The 24013-nt window shown below is 45.9% G+C and overlaps 1 protein-coding gene across 1 annotated transcript in view; it reads right to left on the bottom strand.

Annotated features, from left to right (window-relative positions):
- The window catches only part of MYH9 (myosin heavy chain 9), an 85720-nt gene extending 78491 nt beyond the window's left edge, over window positions 1–7229 (bottom strand). The window contains exon 1 of the mRNA XM_006056968.4: window positions 7032–7229. The gene's annotated coding sequence lies outside the window, so the exon portion shown is untranslated. The remainder of the gene's footprint in view (window positions 1–7031) is intronic.
- Between the last annotated feature and the right edge of the window lie 16784 nt (window positions 7230–24013).

Here is a 24013-nt window from a genome sequence, read left to right as displayed (position 1 = left end):
ATGCAAGTTACAACAAGCCTATAAAAGAAGCATCTCCATGTGACCAATGAGGAAGCTGAGACTCCAGCCTAACAGTTAGCAGGAGCAAAGGCAGGGGTCTGGTCCCAGCTCTGCCAGAGCCCAAAGCCCTTGTGTGGTTCCCTCTACATGGGTTTTGTATCGAAAATACAACTAATCAATCACCCAAGACCTTAAGTGACTTAAAATTACTAGAAACCAGGACTAGCTGCAGGGCAGTGGAAAGCCGAGATGGCTCTGAGTGGCCCACCCACCGCCTGGCGCTGCCCCATGTGAAATATTGATTTTTGAGCCGCAGGAACTTCCAGCCCAAGTGGAACTGTCCAACTGGAAGAAGTTCAGAGAAACTCAAACCACTTCCCACCCCATTTCTTAACTCTTGGGCCCCTCTGCCCTCCCAGCCCCCAAAAGAAAACGATTAAGGGTGTGGAAGAACAGACTTAAGCAAAGATGAAAGGAGCTAAGTACGTGTTGCTGGGCTGAACAGTGTGTTAAGGCGAGGAAAGGCATGATAACAGCTCAGAAACACTTTTAAATGAGGCCATGTGATTCTGAAAGGCACTGGGTTTGAGGGAAACCAGGGGCCAGAGCTTTCTACCAACTCAGAATGAGTTTGACTTGACCCTCTAATGGGGGGCGGGGGCAGGGGGAGCAGTGGGAGGAGTGAAAATTACAATATCCCTAAGATCCCTTCTGAGCTTCCCAGCGGGCTCAGTGGTAAAGAATTTGCCTGCCAATGCAGGAAACACAGGTTTGGTCCCTGGCTGGGGAAGATCCCCTGGAGAAGGAAATGGCAAACCCCTCCAGTATTCTTGCCTGGAAAATCCCATGGACAGAGGAGCCTGGCGGGCTATGGTCCATGGGGTCACAGAGTTAGACACGACTATGCAACTGAGCACATACACTCAGGATCCCTTCCATCTCAGACACTCTACGATCCTAGGTAAATTCAGTAGGGAGGATTGTACTGTTGCTACTGTACAATTTCTCTCTCTTTTTTTTTTTTTGGCGTATGGGATCTTAGTTGCTAGATCAGGGATGGAACTTGTGCCCCCTGCAGTGGCAGTCTGGACCACTGGACCGTCAGGGAAGTCCCTGTTTATTTTTCTTTTAAGCCAGGCATCATTCAGAATTAGAGTTAAATGAAAGAAAAAGGAAACATGAGATGAAAGTTTCCAAAATAACATCCATGGAGCTAAGAGAGGGACTCGCCTTGCAGAGGCCCCCTGTTCCTCTGGGCAGCAGGGTAAGAACCATAAGGACCAAGAGGCACCAAGGAAGTGAGAGGCATCCTGAGAGGCACCAAGGAAGTGACCTTCGAGAGGGAGAGGAGGGGAAGCTCAAGAGCACTTCAACTTCCCTGCAGGCTGCAGCCCCACCTGCCCAGGCAGGAAGCCACACCTTTCAGTGGCAACTTCCAGAAGACCCTGCAAGGGTCTCTCTAGCCACAGAGGAAGGCTTCCCCACCCAGGGCTGCAGATGAAGACAGCTGCTGAGGGCACTGTCGTGAGAACTCCCTAGATGGCCTGGCCCTCAGCCAAAGGTTGGCCAGGAGCCTTTTCTGCACCCACTGGCCCAGGCCTGGGTGTGCTGTGTCCACCCCGCGTGCTGAAATCACCTCGGGCCAGAGACACCAGTCAGCAGAATAGGGGCCCGAGGCTTTCTGACAGCAGCCAGCCTGCCTCAGTTACTTTTTAAAGAGACCTGCCTCAGACACAAGGGGGCAGCTCCCCGCCTGCTCCCCAAATATCTGGTGCCATCAAAGCCTGAGGGGCAGGTGGGGGCAGACAGAAGGGGGCAGATACAGGCTGGCATCCCGCCTTCAAACCACCCGCCCATGGAGTGGCAGGCCCATTTTAGACCCAGGCTCATTGTGCATACTCATGTGTGACTCACATCACCTTTCAAGAGGCCTAGAGCTGCCTGGCAGGGACACAGGCCTGCCTGTGACCCTAAAGGGGTCTTCCACCAGCTGTGCTACAGAAAAGAGCCAGCTCAGGAGTGAGCTGAGCCTGAGTCTTCTCTGGGGTCCACACTGTGCAAGGCTATGGCAGTCCTCCTTGAGAAGGCTAGCGGGGCTCTCCAATTCAAAACCCCCCTCTGATCACATTTTCTTGAGAATTTGGGCTTTTCCAATGTTATTAATACATAAAAACCACAGGCCAGATCTCTGAGGGACAACTGGAGATACGGTGGGTTGCAATGACCCCAAGTTTACAAATGAGGAAGACCCAAGAGAATAAAGGTCTGGTCTGGCCTCCTGGTCAGGATGGGCTCCCCAGGAAAGGACAAGTGGACAGCGTGGAGCCAGGGGGATTGTGGGAAAACTGGCAAAAGGGCTTCCTAGAATACATTCCAGACACATCCCGCGGGCTTCCTTTTCTCATACAGCAGAGAAAAGGCAATCAAAGCATCTACCATTTTCCAGAAACCAAGGGAAAGGATCAGAGTAGACATTTGTTTAAAGGGGTTACTCTGGTGATAATATGACATCATGGAGAAGAAAACAGGCCCCAAAATGTTCCAACCACAGAGCAATTCAGTCCATTTTTAAGACCCTTCCTCCTCCCCTGCACGTGGCAGGCACTCAGTAAGCAATCTGAGGTCTTAAGCAATGCATTTTAAAAACAGAGACCCCCAAGACTGGCCAGCCAACCACTTATTTTTGTTGTTAATAAAACTAACAAAATTTTCAATTTCTGACTATTTAAGTAGTCAACACATGTAAAAAGGCATTTAGTGGAAAAAGCAGTGCTCAAGCTCACCCCAGGCTCTGGCTTCCTGGGCCCTTTCTAGAGGCAACCACTGTTACTTGGGTTTCTGTAGCTATCCATGCACAGAGCGGAGGCATCATACCATGATTCGCACAGGAGGGAGCAATATGTATCCCACTTTGTATCAAGTTTTATCCACTTAAAATATATCTTGGAGAGCATGCCTAATCAGTACCTATAGGTCAGTCTCGATTTTTTTAAAGGCTTCAAGAATTCCCACTGTGCAGCTGTACCATGATTTATTTGACCTTCTTAATGGGCAGTTAGCTTATTTCCTGTCTTTCTCTAGACAATGCTACAAAGAATATCCTTGGACATTTCCTTTTGCATGTTTGAGTTTATCTGCTGGTGAGTTCCTAGAAATCAGTCAGAAGGACTATGCTTTGACAGATATTGCCCAACTACCTTCTATAGAGTTGTTACAACTTAGACCCCATCAGTAGGGCATGAGGGCACCTAAGAAACTGGGGCATTATGGAGAAATTTAAATTCCTGCATGTCTCAATTTCCCAAGCACTCTTGGGTATAACTGGCAGACACATAAACTGGCATGGTGTCTCTGTGAAGCAGTACGCGCCTTCTAGCAAAATCAAATGTACCCCCAACCAGGGCCAGACCCAGAAGCCGGGCCTCCAGACACTAAGTCCAGTGTACCTCCATGTCACCCCTTAGCTCTCCCCTAGACCACTGAAGCTGTGTCTGAGAACTAAAACGCAGTGAGTTTGTGTACCTTCTGCCTGAGCCGGGGCCCTGCAACAAGGCTAGTGAGCACAAGCTCATCACCAAGAGCATCCAAGAGCATCAGCAGATGGGCCCCAGAACCACCTGTGTTTTTACCTCTCAGGCTTTGTGGTCCATGAGCAAACACACACACACACAAACACACACACAGCACATCATTTTTAGAAGCAGAAAGAGCATTGAGCTAGGAGCCAAGAGAACCATCTACCCTTCCTATCCTGTCTCCTTACCTGACAACCCAGGGAATGAAGACTGATCACATATATTTTCTTAAAAATGTACACAGTCACTATGTATCAGGCCCTTTACATATTTAATTTTAGTTCTCACATCTAACCCCGTAGGATGGATATCATGACTCCTGTATTACAGATAAGGACACTAAGGCTTGGGGGGTTAAGTGACTTGCCTACAAGTCATATAAGTGGCAGGGTCAGGATCTGAACACTGTCTAGTGCCAAAACTCAGGACTCCACTCTTCCCAGCTCTAATGAAGAACCAGATCCCATTAGGTCACAAGCCTACTGCTTCCCAGGGGGCAGCCGGGGTTCCACTCCGTTGTCACCAGAGGGCTTAAGCCCAGGGGCTCAGCACACCAAGGGTTAAAGCCGAGAGGCAATGACTCTCTGGGGCTGCACAAAGGGAAAATGCACTTCCTGCCCCTGTGGGCAGAGATGCTGTTTTATGCTCAGCAAATTAGGACGTTTGTTTAATTAAGACGACACACAGATTTTGTTATTCTAAATATTTTTGGAACATGATGCTTGGGAGGAAGCTGTCAAGGCCTGGATTTTTGTTTTTTCTTTTTTTCCTTTGCCTGGGGTTTCTCTCCGCCCCCCTCCCCACCCCTCCAACAAGAGAAGGGTAGGGCCAGGCTCAGAGGAAAACAACAGCCAACCCCTCCTCTCCTTTTGAAATAAAGATGTCAAGCTGGTAAGGGCTGTCTTAAGTACTTTATGGAAGGATTAGCTAGAAGAGGAAGTGAAGAAAGCACAGTTAGCCTGGCTTCTAGCAATACCCTCCACCAGGCGACACAACAATGCAGCATTTTTTGAGTGTGCTTTTCTCCTTTTAAAAAGCTAACAGATCCGTGTTTTGTTTTTTTCTGGAGCAAGAATGGGCAAGAGGCAGGCTGTGATTAACATGCGTCCTTCATCCAGTGAGAGGGAAGTTGTCCCATCTCCAACCCCTTAGGTTAAAAGTTTCAAAATTAAAAATAAAAGTCAGAAAGTCCTGCCCCTCTCTTTTCCTCTACCCTCACCTGCCCTTCAGACAAGGAGCCCCACAGAACGCACCTCTGGGGGTTGCCCTTCCCCAAACACTGCCTGCCAATCCAAGCACCTGGATCTGCCATGGGCACTGCCAGGACTTGCTGAATCTGAAGAACAGAGCTTTTTTAGTGTCACCCTGCAGCCATCTGGGGGGCACAGCGGCTCTCAAATTACACTGAGCAATCTCTTGACGTTTTTAATTACACCTCAATTATCGTAAATGAGTCCTCACTTTCCAACGCTGAATGCTTGCCTCAGTTTGGCAAACCTGCCATGTCCTCCTTCCTCGAGGCAGCTTCCTTTCTCATCCCAGACAGAAGTGGCCCCTCTCAGAATTCCTCGAGTCCTTTGTCTGAGGCCTGTTTGAGACACTCATCCCAGGCAGCTTCCGTATCTCAGTCACTGGGCCACTATTTCCCCCTGAGGACTGTAAACTCCCATAGGCCAGAGGAGAAGGGAGGGCTGGCTCCCTTCTCCCAATCCCATGACTCACAGCACCCTTCTAGGGTCTCTGTCATCTTCGCCTCACCTTAGAGTCATCTACGGATTTGTCTTGGCTCTCCCCTAAATGCCCTAGAGCACAGGCCAGGTCTTACTCAACCTCACACCCCCCACCACCTGGCAGAATCTCTGGCACAGAGGAGCCAGTTAAATATTTGCTCAATTACACATCTGTGTACCCTCCCCCCACTCCCAGCAGCCTTGTATATAAATTGACTAATATTAATCAAGTGACTGTCTAAATAGGCCTTAAACCAGCCTCCCTCTTTACCATAAAGGGAATAAACCACCCGGTGAGGTTACAGTCTCAGACAGCACTCAGAAATGGCCACAGTGTTGCAGGAAGGCGCTCAGGTTCTTCCCGTTCAACAGTTACTCAACAGTTACTTTGCAATCCTGTTAAGCCCAGGAAAGGGTGCAGTGAACCCAGAAGTGGCTGGGCCTCTCAACTGCCCAGCGGAGAGAGATCCGCCGGTGCCTAGGACCTGGGACTTCCCGGGAACCTTTTCCCCACACCGGCTGGGTGGGGCCACAGATAGCAGCCCGGGCGCTCACCCTGCCCCCCACCTCAAGACAATCTGCAACCTGGTCCAGGAAGACACTCCGTCTCTGAGACACTTGGGCTTTTGGGGGCGCGGTGGGGGGTGGTGGGGAGGCGTAGGGGGGTGGGGGGTGCAGTCCTGCCCTGGGCGTGGCCCCTGGACAGCAGGAGATCAGGATCCTGAACGGAGACATTTGGGGGGGTGGGGTGGAGGGGTAAGTAGAAAACCCTGGATCTGGCCCAAAAGGGCACGATGCAATAGCCCAGGCTGGATCCTCTAGGAGCACAGCCCAGCTCTCCCCGCCCCTACCCTGCCGGGGCTGTCCGCAGGTGCGCTGGAATCAGGTGCGCGCAGGGGTCGCGGAGATTGGTGCGGGCCTTACCCGGCCTTCCACTCCCAGGAAGCAGAGGCCAAAAGTCAAAGGATGCGGATCTGTGAGGGAGGGGAAAGTCTTTCCCGCCTCAAGCCGGGATCCCCGCCGGGTCCCCTTTCCCAAGCACCCGGCCGCACCTCTCCCGGTCCCCTTCCTCCGCCCAGCCGATCGCACCCGGGTGAATGAGGAAGTCGGGAGCCGAGGGCGGAAACCGGGCCAAGAGCAATGTCTGCTGCAGGACTGTCCGATTCTGACTCAGAAGGACGCCTTGACAGCTGCCAAACGGTCCCTGCTGCCCGCTACCTCCGTTTCGAAAACGCCCGGAAACTTCCCAAGGAGCCGCCGCCCCGAGCCCCCCACCTGAACCTCGCCCAAGCGGCTGGGTCCGAGGGACAGAGGCTGCCCAGAAGGGGTTAAAAAGTTTGCCCAACTTGGGCACTGGGCGAGGCGAGGGCGGGGCGCGTGCCCCGGCAGCAGGGGGAGGTCGAGGCTCCCGGGTGCCCCGGCTGCGGAGTGCGCCGGAGGGAGGGCAGGGAGGGGGTACGGAGGGTTTCCGGGAAGCGCCCGGCCCCAAGCCTTCCTCGGCTCCCAGGTCTCGCTTCCGTCGGCGTCTTCACCGAGCATCCGCGTGGGAGTCCCGGGGCCCCTCTGTGAAGGGTGCCCAGCCCGCTCTCCCCCGCCCATGCCTGGTCGCCGGCCGCGCGGAGGCCGAGAACCACTCATCGCCCCACTCACCCAGACTCCGCGCGCCCAGTACCCGCCACCCCCGCTCGCCCGCTCGGGGCGGGACCCGCCGGTGGGGCTCGCTCACCTGAACCTGGATCTGCCCCGGGGAACAGGCGCTGCTTCTCCCGAGAGGGCTTCCTCGAGCGCTTCGGGCGACGGCGGGGTGGGGCGAGCGCGCGAGGCGGGAGCTGCAGCAGGTCAGCCTCGCTCAGCCTTCAGTGCCCTGCCCAGGAACAGCTAGGATCTGCGCGCCTCACCGCACCCTGCGCTGCTCCTCGCCGCCCTGCCGCCCCGCCCCTCTCAGAGCGCGCCCACTCCGAGCCCAGCGCCGGCTGCGGGGCGGAGCCTGAAGAGACGAGCCCGCCCCCGAGCTGTCTCACCCACTCCAGCCAGCTGCTGGTCATAATGAACAGACAGCTTGACCTGTGGAAAGGCAGTGGGTGGAGCCTATAGGCCCAGAGGGGTGGGAATACGTTCTCCCCATCCGCCCCCATCTCCCCCCCCTCCACCTTCCCCCTCTCTTCTTAGGCGGGAGCCCCGCCCCCTAAGGCGGGCGCAACGAACCGCCAGGTTCCAGGAGAAGGATTGACACAGAGAGAATCCAACCAGGAGGAGTAGAGTCTCGGCGGACTCCCGGCAGGGATTTTGGTGCATTGCCTGATTTCGGGCGAGGCCCGGCGGGAGCCGACTGGGAAAGTCCGGGCTGCTGACACTCCGCCCCGCGAGCTGTTTTCTCTGACCCATGTCATTCTGTTGATACCAGAACAGATATTAAGTACCATATATGGGAAAAGTGCTATTTTACAATGCAGATAGCCTGTGGGGGCGGACCTGGACTCAAGTCCCGGATCCGTTGTGGGCGTCCTGAGTTCCATTTTTGACCCTGTCTTTGGAGTGCGCACGCTGCAGTCTTTCAGCCTCCAGACGTCTGCTCCGGTGGGTTCCTTCAGCCTGGAGTGCCCTTCCGAGCCTCTCTTTACCTCCACGTGGTTAACTCGCACATTTCCTTTCAGATATTTTTTGCAAAATGTTTTCTTGGGGTTCTTCAGGCTGGTAAAGCGCGCTGTGTGTGTATCTGTGTGTGTATTACTGCCCACAACAAGAGGATTACAGAATTTTTTTTTTAATTTTTAAAAGATTTTGTTACATTTTTAACCCATGTGGAATTCATTTTAATTTTGGAGTGGGAAAGAAATCGAATATAATTTTTCTAATAGCCAGCTGTCCACACACCATCATCACCTACCAACTCATATATTCTTGGATCTGTTTCTGAGTTGTATCCATTCGTCTTTCTGTGTGTTCCTGTGCCAGTTCCACAATACTTTAAGAATGGTAGCTCTACAATACATTTTATATCTAAGAGGGAAAATTTCTCATTACTCTTTCCTTTTGGAATGTTCTTCCTACTATGACTAAACTAGTCTTCCAAATGAGCTTCAAAAAAAGTATGATCTATAGGCAAGACAAAACTGGAAAAAAGATTTTGCAACTCTGTGACAAAGAATTATCAACAATATGTGAATATCAACAATATGCATCCATAAGGTAAACCCCAAATGCTTTAAAGTAAAAGTGGTCCAAAAAGGAACGGTCTATTTAAAAAGAAGAAATAAAAATGTCCAGTCATCTGAAATGCAAACAAAACTACATGGAATGCCATTTTTCACCTATGAAGTTTTTTAAAAAAGAATAAAAATGTCCACCGTCAGCCAGGTTTAGAGATTACAGGTGAGAAAGTAAGTTGATCAATTTTTCTGATAATTAATCATAAAGTAATCATTGGAAAAGCACACCAAGATGAGTTTAATAGTTCTTCTTTGCAGCATATATAACTTGCATAATTTTTCTAAAACTGGGAGAGACCCACCCCAACATCATCTTGCATTTATCTCTCATAGCACTAACACACTAGATTTTTTAAAATATTTTTTACTTTATTTATTTTAATTGGATTACTTTACAATATTGTGATGGTTTTTGCCACACATCAATGTGAATTCGTCATAGGCCTACATGTGTCCCCTCCTTCCTGAACCCCCATCCCACCTCTCTCTCTACTCTATCCCTCTAGGTTGTTCCAGAGCACCGGCTTTGGGTGCCCTGCTTCAAGCATCAGACTCACACTGGTTATCTATTTTACATAGGGTAATGTATATGTTTCAATGCTGTTCTCTCAGATCATCCCACCCTGTCTTTCTCCCACCGAGTCCAAAAGTCTGTTCTTTACACCTGTGTCTCCTTTGCTGCCCTGTAAATAGGATCGTCAGTACCATCTTTTTAGATTCCATATATGTGTGTTAATATACAGTATTTGTCTTTCTCTTTCTGACTTACTTCACTCTGTATAATAGACTAGGGGTTCATCCACCTCATTAGAACTGACATATGCATTTGAAGCTGAGTAATATTCTGTTGAGCACTAATACATTAGCTTTTAATTGTCCATATACTTACTGTTTCCTCTGCCTGAGCTAGGAGCTGCCTGAGAGCGGATAGGAAATATGCCCTAAATGTCTCTGTGGACCCAGAACTGACACAAGGCTTGACATAAAATGGTCTTTAATGGATGCTTGAACAAGACTCAGAGAGCATCCATTTCCTTATCCATAAAATGGGTGTAATCACAGGGCCTTGCCTGCAGGACTGTTGGGGAGAACACAGGAGAAGTGGGCCTGTAAGTGTTTTATAAACTGCTAAGCAGTGTGTACTTAACAACAGAGCATTATCGATGATGATCGTATCTATTTTCCTCACCTTCAACCTCCTACACCACCTTCTCCAGAAAACTGAGGTCCCTATGAAGATGGAAGGCCTGTCAGCTGAGCTCTGAATTCTCTCCTCATTATCTACTAGCTTGTATGCCTTCCTACTTCAGGAAGCCCTCCTGCTTACTGTCCAACCTAACCCTTCCTCTGTCTCCTAGAACCTACACCCTGGTGGTATTTTAGAAAAATATTTTATCTATTTTATCTGAGTATTAAAATAGTATTATGGTTGGTGTACATGCATGCTAAGTTGCTTCAGTTGTGTCCAACTCTTTGCGACCCTATGTACGGACTGTAACCTGCCAGGCTCCTCTGTCCATGGGATTTCCCAGACAAGAATACTGGAGTGGATTGCCATTTCCTCCTCCAGGGGATCTTCCCAACCCAGGGATTGAACGCACGTCTCCTACATCTCCTGCAATGACAGGCAGGTTCATTACCACTAGCACCACCCAGGGAGCCAGCCCATGGTTGGTAGAGAAAATACTAAAAAATAAATCAAAAGTATCTACAACCTTACAAACTCACTATAGCACCTATTAACAAATCTTATTTCCTTAAAATCTTTCTACACATACATATGTAAAATAAAATTGGCAGATCAACATGTATATGGTCATCTGATTTATTACAAAAGTGCCACTGTAAATAAGGGGAAAAGATGGTCTTTTTTTCATTTTATTTATTCTTTTTTTGCCACCTTACACAGCATGTGAAATCTTAGTTCTCCAACCAGAAATAGAACCCACACCCTCAGGATTGGAAGCGTAGAGTTTCAACCACTGGACCACCAGGGCAGTCCCAAAGATGGTCTATTTAATAAATGGTGCTAAATCAACTGCCTATCTACACATTGAAATAGATTTTTTTTCTCCTTCTCTTATACCATTGAGAGGAATAGCTTAGGATGAATCTGAGACCTAAATGTAAAGATTAAACAGTGAAACTTCTAAAAGAAAGTTCTTCATGACTTTGAAGTAGGTCAAAAAAATGTTAAGACACAAAAAGTATAAATGATAGGAAAAGATTGTTAAATTGAACTTTGTTAAAATAAAGAACTTTCATCCATTAAAAGATGCATTTAAGAGAGTGAAAAATCAGACCATAGACTGGGAGAAAATATTTACAATACATATATACAAAGCAAGGGTGTTATCCAGAATTTATCAAGAACATCTATGTTAAGAAAAAGACAGACAACCCAACTTTTTTTTCTGTTTTAATGGGCAGACTTGAATGAGTACTACATAAGAAAGGATAACTAGCCAGGAAGCAAATTGAAAAGGTGCTAACCCTCATTAGTTATCACAAAATGCAAGTTGAAACCACAATGAGTTAGCACCACTCCAGCTAGAATGGCTGAAATTAACATAACATGTGTTGGCGAAGATGGTACTTCCTGAATCTCATAAATTGCTGATGGGGATGTAAGTTTCTATAACCACTTTGGGAAAGTGTTTGGCTGTATGTTCTAAAATTGAATATACTTGTATAGGGGTTTACCTGGTGGCTCAGACGGTAAAGAATCTGCCTGCAATGCAGGAGACCTGGGTTCGATCCCTGGGTTGGAAAGATCCCCCTGGAGAAGGGAATGGCAACCCATTCCAGTATTCTTTCCTGGAGAATTCCATGGACAGAGGAACCTTGTGGGCTACATTCTGGGATCATGAAAAGTCGGACCCGACTGAGCGACTAACACACTATACTTATATAACCTGTGATCCACAATTCCACTCTTAACTACATACCCAACAGAAGTGAGTGCTCACACCTGACAAAGACATGTACAAAAATGTTCATAGCAGCTTAACATGGCCAAGAACCAAGAAGAGAAAAGCCCACCAACAGTACAGTGGATAAACTGAGAATGTTCATACAATGGACTACTATACAGAAATAAAAAGGAAGAAATTAGTATTATGTGTGAAAAGACAGTGACTCGGATACCCATGAACTGATAAGTGGATGAACAGAACTGTGGTATATGCCTACAATGGCATATTACTCAGCAACAAAAAGGAACACACTAACATGTGCTACAAGATAGACAAACCTTAACAACATTATGCTAAGTAAAAGAAGCCAGTCACAAAAGACAACATAGTATATAATTTCATGTGTATGAAATGTCTAGAATAGGCAAATCTTTGGAGATAGAAAATAGATTAATGGTTGCCACAGGTTGGGGAAAGGAAACAATAGGAATTTACTGCTAATGGGTATGATGAGGTTTGTTTATTTTTTTTTGAGACAATGAAAATATTCTGAAATAAGATAGTGGGGGTGGTTGCACAACTCTCTGATACACTAAATTGAGAAACTAGACAAATTGAGACAGTAACATGGAAACATGTACATTACCATATGTATAATGGGTAGCCAGTGGAAATTTGCTGTATGATGCAGGGAGCTCAGTCAGGTGCTCTGTGACAAACCAGAGATGTGGGATGGGGTGGAAGGTGGGAGGGAGTTTCAAGAGGGAGGGGACATGTGTATACCTATGATTGATTCATGTTGATGTATGGCAGAGACCAACACAGTGTTGTAAAGCAATTACCCTCCAATTAAAAATAAATTTTAAAAAAAGAAAAAAACAACTGAATTGTTTACTTTAAAAGGATGAACCTTATGGTATATAACTTATATCTTAAGCTGTTATTATTTTTTTTAATGAATGACTTTCCCAGACATACTGCTAAGTGAGAGTTTAGACACACACACACATAAGTAGATATTGTATGATTCCATTTTTGTGAAGTTCTATAACAGGCAAAATCAAACTCTAGTAAAATAAGCCAGAATAGAGCTTTTCTTTGAAGAGAGTTAGTGAATGGGAGAGGAACCAAAGGAAACTTCTGGAGTACTGGGATGTTCTGTGTCTCAATCTGGTTGGTGGTTCCAACTGGGTCTCCACATGTAAAATTCATTGATTTGTACACTTAAGACTTCTGTGCTGTACTGATGCTAAATTTGTATTTCAATAAAAAAGGAAGATAATAAAGTAAAACTGAAGCAAACTATAAACAATGAGCAAAGATGGATAAAAGGTATATGGGAGTCCTTTGTCCTATTTTCTTTAAGTTTGTGACTATATAAAATTAAAAGTTACAAATAACATGAAAGTGAAAGGCACTCAGTCATCTCCAACTCTTTGTGACTCCATAGACCTTACAGTCCATGAAATTCTCCAGGCCAGAATACTGGAGTGGGTAGCCTTTCCCTTCTCCAGGGGATCTTCCCAACCCAGGGATCAAACCCAGGTCTCCCACATTGCAGGTGGATTCTTTACCAGCTGAGACATAAGGGAAGCCCAAGAATACAGGAGTGGGTAGCCTATCCTTTCTCCAGTGGATTTTCCTGACCCAGGAATCGAATCAGGGTCTCCTGCATTGCAGGTGGATTCTTTACCAACTGAGCTATCAGGGAAGCCCTGATAACATATAACATAAATAACATGTCCATGTTATTTATATTAACAATAACAACTGATAACAAATAACATAAAGAAATACAATTCAAGTCATTGTGTATACATAGTTTATGTTCCTGCTAATTCTTTTTCTCTTCAACATCTTGGCAGCTCATCTGCCTGTAACCATACTTGGGGATTTCACTGTCTTAAAAACAAACCAGAAAAAGGATTACTATCCAAAATATTCAAAGAATTCTTAAAACTCAACAAGAAGAAAACAAACCACATGATTAAAAAAAAAAAGACAAAAAAACCTTAACAGGAAAATGATATACAGAGGGCAAATAAGTGTATGAATAGATGTTCACCATCATATATCATGAGAAAAAGCAAATGTAAACAATGAGCCTCCACTACACACCTGTTAGAATGGCCAGAACCTGGAACACTGATAATACCAAATACAGGTGAGGATCTGGAGCAACTGGAACTCTTATTGATTGCTGGTGGGCATGCAAAGCCACTTTGGAAGCCAGTGTTGTGGTTTCTAACAAAACTCAACATACTCTTACCATATCATCCAGCAATTCTTCTCCTCAGTGTTTATCCAGAGGAGTTGAAAACATGTACACCTCCAAACCTGCACATAGATGTTTCCAGTTGCTTTATTCATCATTGCCCAAACCTGGAAGCAACAAGATGTCCTTCTGTGGGCAAATGGATAAATAAACCGCTCCACATCCTGACCATGAAATATTAGTGCTAAAAAAATATGAACTCTGGAGATATGAAAAGACATGGAGGAAGCTTAAACATATTATTAAGTGAAAGACTCAATATGAAAAAAACTGCCTGTTAATATGATTCCAACTATATGACATTCTGAAAAAAGGCAAAACTATGGAGAAAAAAGATGAGTAGTTTTTGAGGGGTTGTAGAAGGGGAAGGACCAAACAGGCAGAGCACAGAGAGTTTTTAGAACAGTGAAAATATTCTAGCGACCTCCCTGGTTGTCCAGTGGTTGAGAATCCACCTTCCGATGCAGGCAACAGGGGTTCAAACCTGGTGAGGGAACTAAGATTTCATATGCCTCCAGGCAACTAAGTCCATGCACCATAATTAGAGAGACCCTCCTGCCGCAGCTACTGAGCCCACATGCTCTAGAGTCCTTGCTCCAAAATAAGAAAAGCCCACGGGCCACAACTAGAAAGTCTGTGAGCCACAAGGAAGACCCAACACAGCCACAAAAATTTCAGTTTAAATTAAAAAACTTTTTAATTAAAAAAAAAATACCCTCATGAGTGATGTATTCCACGTTCTCCCCTACATCTCATCAGGAGATTTATCCAGAAAGTGAGCCTTAACTCACAGCATCTGCATCAGGCCCTCAGATACCGCACCTTGCTCTTACTCACCCTCTCTCTGAATCTGCTCTTCAGCTATCCACAAGCCCAAAGCCTCACTGAGGTCTTGCCTTCCTAGATGGCATTTGAATCTGCTCAACATCCCTTCCTCCCAACACAGGCTTTCTAGAAACTCCCGAGAAGGGCTGGTTGCTTTCCCTGTTCTCCCTTCCATGATTGCTTCCCAGTCCAGGGTGGACACACAGCTGGAATGCACCAGTTTGGGCTATAACTGTTTGTGGAAGGTGGTGTTTCTTTCAACTGGCTGGCACCTGATTTATATTGATCCTTCAGTATTTTTAATAGCACCTCTGCCAGAGGCTCCCATTTACTGAGTGATTACCATGTGGCAGGCATGGTGCCAAGTGCTTTGGTTAAACATCATCTCATTTAATCCTCACAAGGACACTAGGAGGTTAGAGATGGATATTGTCTCCATTTTACAGATGAGGAAGCAGAGGCTCAGAGAACTTAGGTTGACTTACTAAGTTCACACAGTGCTGGGGCCAGAGTTCAGCCCATGTCGGTGGAGCTTCAGAGTCCAAGTGCTACATAGTACTACACAGAGGTGCCCAGTATTTTCAGCTCTCTTCTCCCTTCTTCTCCTCCCTCCTAGATCTGGCTTCTGACCTACTCCCCCACTTTCAAATATTATATTCACATGTGGTGGTTTAGTTGCTAAATCATGCCTGACTCTTGCAACCTCGTGGACCGTAGCTTGCCAGGCTCCTCTGTCCAGGGGATTCTCCAGGTAAAAATACTGGAGTATATTCATGTGAGTGGCTTTCAAATCCATATTTCCAACCCCAGCCTTTTCCTGATGTTCAGTCTTTCTTTTTTTTTCCTATTTGTTTTTATTGTGGTTAAAATACATACATAACATAATATGTGCCATCTTAATCATGCTTGAGTGTATGGTTCACTGGCATTAAGGCCACGTACTGTTGTGCAACCATCACCACTATCCCGCTCCAAAATCCTTTTCATCTTGCAAAGCTGAAACTCTATACCCACTCAACAGACAGTACCTCTCCCATCCTCCTTTCCTGCTCCACCACACCTCCTGGAAAACCACAGGGCCACTTTCTGTCTCTATGAGTTTGACTATTTTAGGTCCTTCTCACATGTAAGTGGACTCAAACAGCATTTGTCTTTTTTTCACTTAGCATAATGTCCTCAACTTTCATCCATGTTGTAGCATGCATCAGAACTTCCTTCTTAATGCTGAATAATATTCTCCTGTATGTACATACCACACTTTGCTTATTCTTTCATCCATTGTTGAATACTTGGGTTGCTTCCACATTTTGGTTATTGTGTCTAATACTCCTATGAACATAGATGCACAAACATCTCTTCTGTTTTCAGTTTGGGGGAGTATATGCTCAGAGTATAATCACTGGATCATAAAAGGTAATTCTATTTTTACTTTTTTAGGAACATCATACTGTTTCACAGCAGCTGTATTTCACCTTCTTAGCAACAGTGCACAAGGCTTCCAGCTTTGTCCACATCCTTTCTTCTGTTTATTTATCATAATAAAAAATATTGTTAACAAAGAAGATACATACAACAGGAAAATAGGTGAAAAGCCTTTGGTTTTGGATAGTAGCCATTTTAATGGATATAAAGTGATATCTCATTGTGGTTTTGATTTGCATTTCCGTGATGATTAGTGGTGTCGAGAATGTTTTCATGTACGTATCGGCCATTTGTATGTCTTCTTTGGAGAAATGTCTATTCAAGTCCTTTGCCCATTTTGGAATCATATTGTTTGGGAATTTTTGTTGATGAACTTCAGGAGTTCTCTGTATATTCTAGATGTTAATCCCTTATCAGATGTAGGATTTGCAACTAGTCACTGGGTTTTTATTTTACCCTGTTGATATTGTTTTCTGATGCACAAAATTTTTTTTTCATGAAGTGCAATTTGCCTATTTTTTTCTTTTGTTGCATGTGGCCTTCAGTCTTTTTTTTTTAAACCCATATAATATTTTATGCTAAAATAATACATCTTAGACTAAACAGAATATCTTTGGAAGGATATACAAGAAGTAAGTAACACTGGCTATTCTTAGAAGAACTGGGTGGTGGGGAAATAAGAGTGGGAGAATTTTCACTGAAGAAAAAAAACCTTTCTCTTTCTTAAATTTATACTCATATAAATACATTACCTATTTAAATAAAAATCAAATTTAAATATAAAAAGATATGCTACAAATTAAAATATAGATATAAAATAATACATTTTCATTTTTTTAACCTAGAAAAAAATTTAAGCACTAAAAAAAAACATGTAAATCACCTGCAGTTTTATTACCCAAGATTCTCAGTGCGTTTCCCTATTGTTCAGTTGTCTAATGATTTGGTTCTTGCCAAACCTGCCTGCAAGCCTGACTCCCAACTCTGCTCACATTCCCAGCTTCTCAGTGCCAACCAGACTCAACCCAGAGGCCCCTCCTTACTCCTCCATCATTTTTCTCCCCTGACTCCAAGGAGGCTTCACTCCTCACTTCCCTCACCCTCACAGCCTCCTCACCCAGCCTTCCTTTCCTTCTCCTCAGCATCTCCTTGCCTGGAAAATCCCATGGATGGAGGAACCTGGTAGGCTGCATCCATGGGGTCGCAAAGAGTCGGACATTACTGAGCGACTTCACTTTGACTTTTCACTTTCATGCATTGGAAAAGGAAATGGCAACCCACTCCAGTGTTCTTGCCTGGAGAATCCCAGGGATGGGGGAGCCTGGTGGGCTGCCGTCTCTGGGGTCGCACAGAGTCGGACACGACTGAAGTGACTTAGCAGCAGCAGCAGCATCTCCTTGCATTCTGGCACTTTCCCTCCCCTCCTCCTCTCCAGACCATGACCTGAGCTTCCCAGCAGGGCCCTCCCCCACCGCCTCTTCCCGCTTCCACTGGTACTTTCCCCTATCCCAAGATCAGTGTCCTGAAGCCCAGCTTGTTGTTGTTGTTTAGTTGGTAAGTCGTGTCCGACTCTGAGACCCCATGGACTGTAGCTTACCAGGCTTCTCTGTCCATGTGATTTCCCAGGCAAGAATACTGGAGTGGGTTTTCATTTCCTTCTCCAGGGGATCTTCCCAACTCAGGGATTGAACCCACGTCTCCTGCTTAGCAGGCGAATTCTTTACCAATGCACCACCGGTGAATCCCAGCTTAGCACAAACTTACTATCATGTGCCAGGCATGGAGTTATGCACTTGGCACATTGCCTTATTAAATCCTCATCTCAGTCTTTTGATGTGGGTACTATTTTTCTCCCCCATCTCACAGATGAGGAAACTGAGGCTCAGGGCAGTTAAATAACTTGCCCAAGACTAGATCTCTCAGATCATGATAACAACAACATTATGATTATCATTTGTTCATTACTCTCAACAACCCAGTTATCATTACTTTTTCCGAAGCACGGAACATTAAGTAACTTGATCAAGGTTATTCAGCTAGTAGGTAGAAAGGCTGAGATTTGAACCTAGATATTGGGAAGATCCCCTGGAGAAAGAAATGGCAACCCACTCCAGTATTCTTGCTTGGGAAATTCCATGGACAAGAGGAGCCTGGTGGGCTACAGTCCATGGGGTCACAAAGAGTCGGACAGGACAAAGCATGCATGTGGTTCTATCACTTATGCTCATTGCACAAAATCCAAAACCTCTCACCTTGATGCTCTGCCATTCATAGACACTACCCTGAACCTCAAAGAGCCTGGGGTACATCTTGCTCTTCTCCTGCCAAAAATTGTTTCAGCACTTTCCTTGTGAAGCCCAAACTCCTAGCCTGGTATCCTGAAAGGTAGAAGTGTTAGTCCATCAGTCATGTCCAACTCTTTGCAACCCCATGGAATGTAGCCCACCAGGCTCCTCTGTCCATGGAATTTCCCAGGCAAGAATACTGGAGTGGGTAGCCACTCCTTTCTCCAGGGGATCTTCCCAACCCAAGGATCAAACTTGGGTATCCTACATCGTAGGCAGATTCTTTACTGTCTGAGCCAATGGGCAAGCCTGGTATCCTGGGCTATGGGCAATTATCTCTAATTACTTGATAAGACCTATCACCTCCTGGCCTTCTGCAGGGACTTACAACAGAAGCAACAGCTCACTGAACCTGCCCATTCTCCGAATCCATCATGGTCACACCATTGCTTTCATACTTTCTCCAACAGTTCTGCCCACTGACCGCTGCCCATCCGTCCAGACCCCAACCCACCCCCCCCCCCCCCGCTAGAAAACAGCCTCTCCGTCTGCCTCACTTACAGCCTCCTCTGACGGCACTTCTCCCGCTCTGTCATGTGCCTGTCTTTTGCTGCCTAGATCACAATTCAGACTCTGCCACCGACTGTGCTTCAGTATCCTTGTTTGGAAAATGAGGAGGGTGAGAGTCCTTTCATCGTCATCAGGTTGTTGTGAGGATGAAATGATGTCATCTATGTCAAACACCGCCAAGAGTCGGCACAGAGAAAGAGCCAAAGAGTGTTTGCTGGGATTTGGCACTGGACAATCTGCAGTCTCTGCTCTGATGATGCCTTCATGGGTGCTAGCAGAATAACCTGGTGAGGGCTACAAAGAACAAATGCTGTAGGGATGCTGTGGGTGCAGAAGGGGGGTGGGCATTTAGGGGAAGGGGGAGGAGAAGCTTATTCCAGGCCAGACAACAGGGTACAAGGTCCAGTGAGGAGAAGAGAGACTGTGCAGGACTCAGCAGCTCGCTGTTCAGGTGGGAAGTATCAAGGAGGCAGGAGGGGTAGGAAAGGGCAAGGATCTGCCACAGAAACTGGGGCCCTCAGACCAACAGCATGGCAGCACCAGCCTCACCTGGGAGCTGGTTATAAATGCTGGGTCTTAGGATCCAGCCCAGACCCACAGAATCCAAATCTGCTTGTTAAGGCCCCCAGATAGTTTGCATTGTCTTTAAGTGGGGCAAACCCTGGCCTTAATCTGGTGTCCTGTGGTCCTACTAAGGAGATTTCACACCATTGCACGTTGGAATTTCTGGGGAGATTTTCCTTAACTCAGTATCTCAGGCAGTGGGTCCTGAGCACCCTTATTTTATAAATGTATTATTCATTCAACAAATGACCACTGGGCACAGGACCATGCCTTCTCTTTCCCTGGAATGGCACACAGGGCCTCTCTTTTAGTATGTACTCAACAAACATCATCCCCTGAAGAAGGAAATGGCAACCCATTTCAGTATTCTTGCCTGGAAAGTCTCATGGACAGAGGAGCCTGGCAGGCTACAGTTCATGGGGTCTCAAAGAGTCGGACGCGACTGAGCACAACACACATCATGCCAGTAACCTAGGCCTGGGCTCCCTTGCCCAATTTACATTTTCTGTCTAGGGCCACCCAGGTCTCCCTGTCATCAAAGATCTACACTTTCCCCCACCTTCCTCTTGAGACTTTGAGTGGGCTGACTCCTTCAGATCCTCCTACTCTGGTATGGAGATCCTCCCTTGTGCTCCCAGAGCATCCTGAGCTTGTTTCTGTCATAGCATCCCTGTGCTGTCAGCCTGCCTGCCTCCAGTCATGGAGCCAGGAGCTTCCCATGCACAGATCAGTGCTCTGTTTGTGCCTGTATCCCCAGGACCTGGTATGGTTAAATGTTTGTAGAGTGAATGTACAAACAAATAATCTAATAAAAATTAAAATAGACACACTACTATATAGGTGTAAATAGCCAACAAGGACCTACTGTATAGCACAGAGTACTTTATTCAGTATCTTGTAATAACCTATAATGGAAAAGAATCTGAAAAAGAATATATATATATCTATATGTATATGTATAACTGAATCACTTTTCTGTATACCTGAAACTAACATAACATTGTAATCAACTATATTTCAAAAAAAAAAAAAAAAAAGGAATAGATGTGAGAGCACAACACCAACCCAGTGCTGGATAATACAATTATCTATTTGTGTTTGTCCCAGGGTGTTTTTCCACAGATGGGTGCTAGAGAATAAATAACTATGCTTTCTGTTTTTCTTAAGAGCTTTCCTGAGATATAATTTGCATACCTTTCACCCCTGTAAAGTGTACAATTCAGTGGTTTTGAATCTAGTCACAGAGTTATGCAACCATCAACACTGTTTAATTGGAGAACATTTTTATCACTCCAAAGAAACCCCATATCTGTTAGCAGCCACTCCCCATTTCCCCCCAACTTCCTCCTCCTGCCTGAGGCAACCGCCAGTCTACTGCCTGTCTCTAGAGATGTGCCTTTTATGGACATTTCATGTAAACAGACAGAGAAGGCAATGGCACCCCCACTCCAGTACTCTTACCTGGAAAATCCCATGGGCAGAGGAGCCTGGTAGGCTGCAATCCATGGGGTCACTAAGGGTCGGACATGACTGAGCGACTTCCCTTTCATTTTTCAGTTTCCTGCATTGGAGAAGGAAAGGGCAACCCACTCCAGTGTTCTTGCCTGGAGAATCCCAGGGACAGGGGAGCCTGGTGGGCTGCCGTCTATGGGGTTGCACAGAGTCGGACACGACTGAAGCGACTTAGCAGCAGCAGCAACATGTAAACAGAATATATAATATGCAGTCCTCTGCATCTGATTTCTTTCACCAAGCATGAGTATTCCAGGTCCATTTATGTGGTGCTTGTATTAGTACTTCATTCCTTCTATTGCTGAGTGATCTTCCCTTGTATAGGCTTCCCTGGTGGCTCAGATGGTAAAGAATTCACCTGCAAGGCAGGAGACCTGGGTTCGATCCCTGGGTTGGGAAGAACCCCCTGGAGGAGGGCATGGCAACCCACTCCAGTACTCTGGAGAATCCCCATGGACAGAGGAGTCTGGTGGGCTATAGTCCATGGGGTTGCAAAGAGTTGGACACAATAGCTGACTAAGCACAGCACGGCATCCCCTTGTATGGATATACCATATTCTGTGTATCCACTCATCAGATGACAATAATCAACTTTCCTGTAGGTTTATAACATTTAGCTTTTGCAACTGCATTCTCATCCCACCTCACTTCATCTTGACATTTACTGTTTGAGGAAGGTTGTGTTTATCCCAGGTGGTTCAGTGGTAAAGAGTCCACCTGCCAATGCAGGAAACACAAGAGACTCGAGTTCAATCACCGAATTGGGAAGATCCCCTGGGGTAGGAAGTGGCAACCCACTCCAGTATTCTTGCTTGGAAATTTCCATGGACAGAGGAGCCTGGTGGGCTATATTCCATGGGGTTGCAAAGAGTCGGATACGACTGAGCATGCAAGCTGAGGCAAACTGAGGCTAGAATGAGCAGGTATGACTTGCCAGATATCATAGGCTATTAAAAGGCACAGTTATAATCTGAAGCCCTTTTCTCCGTGCTGTTCTGCCTCCCTCCTCAGTCCATTTTCTGTCACAATGCCCTTTTCCCTCTATATTAATGACTCTGCTCCTCATGGTGTCCACAATGCCCCAGGCTACTGTGCCTTGGATACACAGAGGTTTGGATGTGTGCTCAGAGAGGGCATTAAGTCTGTATCTGATCTGGATTTATAAGCCAAAGGTTTGCCGTCCTTCCAGCCTCTGTGTAGATGGGCTGCTTCTGGGTCCTGGGTGTGGGGGCGGGGTAGCCCAGAGGAGACGGAGTTTCAGGAGGACATGACCCCACCATCCACTCTGCAGAAAGAGGCCTCCCCCACCTGCTCCAGTGCCACCCAGATCTTCCTGTGGCCACTTCCTTCTGCCTGCAGTACCCCTTCCTCTCTAACCACAGAGAACATTAACACACCTCTTGATAACACTAGTCACATTGTCACACAATTCTTTATTTGTCTGCTCCTCCAAAACTGGTAGCACAGATCTGAAAATCACCTTGTGTCACAGCAGCTGACGCTTATTAGGATCTGGGTCAATGTTGGTGGATTGAATGGGTCTTCCTTTTTTTTTTCTTTTTTGGCTGCTCTGGGTCTTCTTTGCTGCACAAAGGATTTCTCTAGTTGCAGTGAGAGGGGGCTACTTTTCATTCCCGTCTTCGGGCTTCTCATTGCTGTGGCTTCTCTTGTTGTGGAGCAGGGCATTCGAGCTTCAGTAGTTGCAGCACGCAGATTCCATAGTTGTGACTTGAGGGTTCTAGAGTGTGGGCCCAGTAATTGTGGCACATGGGCTTGGTTGCTCTACAGCATGGGGGTTCTTCTCGGGCCAGGGATTGAACCTGTGTCCCCTGCCTCAGCAGGTGGATTCTTATCCACTGCGCCACCAGGGAAGTCCCGGTCTTCCCTGTTTTAATAATGGTACCTATTGGGAATTCTGGGCAGTTCAGTGGTTAGGACTCAGCACTTTCACTGCTGAGGGCCCAGTTTCAGTCCCTGGTCAGGGAACTAAGATTCTTCAAGTCATGTGGCATAGCTAATAATAAATGAATTACTTAATTTAAAAATAAATAGTATCTATCATCTATTGCATGCTGACCATAAGACATTTATCCTGACAAAAACCCTCGGATATGGTGTCTTATCTCCTTTTCACAGAGGAAGTGGGGACTCAGAAAGGTAAAGTTTACAAGCCCAAGGCCTCATAGACAATAAGAGACAAAGCAGAGATTTAAATCTACACCTATTTGTCTTGCAATATACTGCTTTTACCCCCAGTGGACCCCTCTTGCAGCAAGTGTGAATTTAGAATCAGGACTTTGGAAGTGGATAATATAAAAATAAAAATAAAAAAAGACAAATTTCAACATGAATCAACTATACCTCAATTAAAAATTAAAATATACATCACATTAAAAAATAAATAAGTAAATAAAGCACAAGGTTGCCCATAGTTTCCCAAACTCTTGCCTGTAATCTCTACTATTAGATCTCACTTCTGGTCTCAAGAGAGAAAAACAGCTCAGAGAGGTTAAGAGACTTCCAAAACCATACAGCTCGGTAGGAAGACCAGCCTTCAAGGCCAAGCCTGCTTGTTTCCAAGGGCAAACTTGCGTCAGCACAACACAACTGCTGGGTGTTTATTCCACACTGCCTTGCCCAAGTGAGTCTCAGTTTCCACTGAGAAGCTTTACAAGGAAATAAGTAAATGTAAATATTGGAGAAATTGGTACCCTAATGCCTCCCTGGTGGGGCTGTAAAATGGTGCAGCCACTTTGGAAAACAAGGTGGCAAGTGCCTCAAAGTACTAATCATGGAGTTACCAGCTGACCTAGAAATTCCACCCCTAAGCATCCACCTAAGAGAAATGAAACAACTATACACAAAAATGTGTACAGGAAACCTGCATGCATGTTCATAGCAGCATGATACATAATAGCCAAGAAAAGGAAGCAATTCAAATGCCCATGAACTGATCAACAGATAAGCAAAATATGGCATTCTGTATAATGGCCTGTTATTTGACAATAAAAACAAATGAAGTTCTGATACATGGTACCACATGGAGGAACCCTGGAAACCTAATGCTATGTGAAAGAAGCCAGACACAAAAGGTTACATATTGTATGATTCCATTTCTATGAAATGTCCAG

The sequence above is a fragment of the Bubalus bubalis genome, chromosome 4 (assembly GCF_019923935.1).
Source record: "Bubalus bubalis isolate 160015118507 breed Murrah chromosome 4, NDDB_SH_1, whole genome shotgun sequence".
In the NCBI taxonomy this organism is placed as follows: domain Eukaryota; kingdom Metazoa; phylum Chordata; class Mammalia; order Artiodactyla; family Bovidae; genus Bubalus; species Bubalus bubalis.
The sequence above is the reverse complement of the archived record's forward strand: the minus strand, read 5'-3'. Positions and strand labels throughout refer to the sequence as shown.